General features: G+C 39.1%; 1 pseudogene; it reads right to left on the bottom strand.

Annotated features, from left to right (window-relative positions):
• Nucleotides 1–928: 928 nt before the first annotated feature.
• Nucleotides 929–2,086, bottom strand: LOC105810711 (annotated as a pseudogene).
• Nucleotides 2,087–2,414: the final 328 nt, after the last annotated feature.

Here is a 2,414-nt window from a genome sequence, read left to right as displayed (position 1 = left end):
TCTTAGATATGGAACTACAAAATCTGGTCCAATATTCAAGACCATAGTATCTGAAGTTCTGATTTTTGTTATTTAATTTATAACTAAGTGATTTCTTTCTGGAACATAGTTATAGTCTTGTTAAAGTTTATGTGTATACACACTGATCATAGCAAGCAGATAAAACACTCCTATCATTTCACAAACTATTCTCTACTGGAAAAGATGATGAAAGATTTTTTCTCCTGTTGCCTCCTGTTGCAGATGTCAATGTTAATGAGTTCAGAGTACCCATTAGTGTATTTTGATGAGTGCATAACAAGTTTCTGTTGGTTTGTATTTTGGGGGGGAGCCAATAAAAAAGGCAAGATTCTCCAATTGCACTAATTGCACTATTTGTGTTTCCAACATTAGTAGGCAGAAAACAGTAACACTTAAAATGTGCAGTAGATTTTTTTTTTCACTCAAAGAACCTGAATTCAGTGGGCATGTCCTTTAGGTTCATTTTATTGTAGGTATTTTAAGACATGGTCATTTCTCAGTCCTTAATTTTCCAAGTCTAGATTTATAAGTTAACAATGTGAATCCTGTTGAGAAATTCAGGAAATAGTGTCTACTCCAATTTAACTGATAACCAAAAGATGATTTTCACATCAAAGAAATGATCAAAAAAGCTGTGTCACATTCCAAAGCCAAAACAAATTAACAAGAATGCAAACACGATGAATGATGTACCACTGCCAAGACTTTGCTAACAGTGGAGCTTTAGGGACACTGTCCTGTGAAGTGGCCTTCCATTTGCCTGGTTCCTCTTCAAGAGCCAAGTTTCTGTTCCCTACTATCTTTCAGAGGAGGTTGTTTTCCATCATGATCACACATCATTCCACCACCCACTATTCCACATGGACCACCAGGACCTTGATCATTGTGCCTAATAACCCTGCGATCATCACCACCACCTTTGGTTTCTCGCTCCCTTGCAGCTCTTGTTTTTCTTTTCTATTCCCCGTTGAAACATACTTCCCTCAAAACATAATTGGGTTTGCAATTAAGATTCACTGAACTGGTTCAGAGTCATCAAATGCCACGAACCCCAAATTTGGAAGCTTTTCCCCAACACCCTTAGTATTGTGAAGTTCTGCAACATTTCCAAAACTCACGAAGAATTCTTTCAGTTCATTTTCATCAATATCAATTGACAAGTTACCAAAAAAAAAGTTGATTAACTGTCTGGATAGCAAACTACTCTACAGTTGTCAGAGTCATTCTGTTCCATATCTCCTCTGCCTGGTCTTGGTCTTCCAGAAAGAAATTGTACTGTAGGCCATTGTTCAGCCACAGAAGGCAGCTGAGACTGAACTTCTGGTTTAGCTTCAACTCTTGGCTTTGGTGGTTCTTGCGGCAGAGAAACAGGTTCTGCAGGGGGAGGAGGAGTAGACTGCTCTAATTCTTCCAAGTTTTTCTCCTCGACTTGTGGTTTCAGCTCTTCAGTTTTTGTTTCAGATTCTGGCTTCGGTTCAGGTTCATGAGAGGATTCTTTCAAAGGCTCCTCTATGCCATTAGTAACAGGTTGAGCTTCACAGAAACCACAGTTAGCATTTTCTTACAGAGGTTCAGGAGATGGTTACCTTTCTTTTTGTTCCACTTTTATTTCATCTTCTGATTCTTCATCAAGTTCTGGTTCAGAATCACCAAATATTTCATCTTTATGATGAAACATATCATTGTGAACATAAAATTTATTTGGAACAGATCTTTCAGTAGCCAGAACAAAGATTTGCATGAACTTCCTCTCTGGTTGTCCGCTGTTAGACAGCAAACCCATGACCCAGACAATTACTCCACCACTCAGGGTTGCATGAACATCCATCTGATAAATTTTAGTCTGACATTCACTGAAGTTCAGAGATAAAACTTTGGGATGCATACCATTTTGGCTACAAACAGCTTCCTGGGGCTTTCCACTATCGTCTACTCCACCATGAACAGAGGAAGAATTCCTGTCATAAAACTTGTGTAAATATTCTAGAGCTTTATTCAGCAATGCATAATGTTGCCTCACAAACTCCAGCCCTAGAAGCAGCAGATTGGGTTTCTCCACAACCATTTCTTTGCTGTATAATGTTAAATACTCCAATAAACAGCATCATCAGCGAACAATTTGCATGGAGGTCAGCAGGCCGATTCTTCTTGCTGGCCACCCCCTCCCTAAGGCAAATCTGAAGCCAGAAAGCTATGAGCTCGTTACCCCTCACAACCACCTCTTCCTGGGCACTGGGCACTGAACTGAGCGACAAGGACCTTCTGCATGATTTATATATCATGGGTACATGCAATACCTTATTTTAATTGTTTATCTTATTTCAACATAGTTGAAGCTATATACACCTCCTATCAGTGTGCAATTTGGAGACTGATTATTTCCTTTTCCTTCA

Source organism: Propithecus coquereli, unplaced genomic scaffold (genome assembly GCF_000956105.1).
Source record: "Propithecus coquereli isolate 6110/MARCELLA unplaced genomic scaffold, Pcoq_1.0 Scaffold219, whole genome shotgun sequence".
NCBI lineage: Eukaryota > Metazoa > Chordata > Mammalia > Primates > Indriidae > Propithecus > Propithecus coquereli.
The sequence above is the reverse complement of the archived record's forward strand: the minus strand, read 5'-3'. Positions and strand labels throughout refer to the sequence as shown.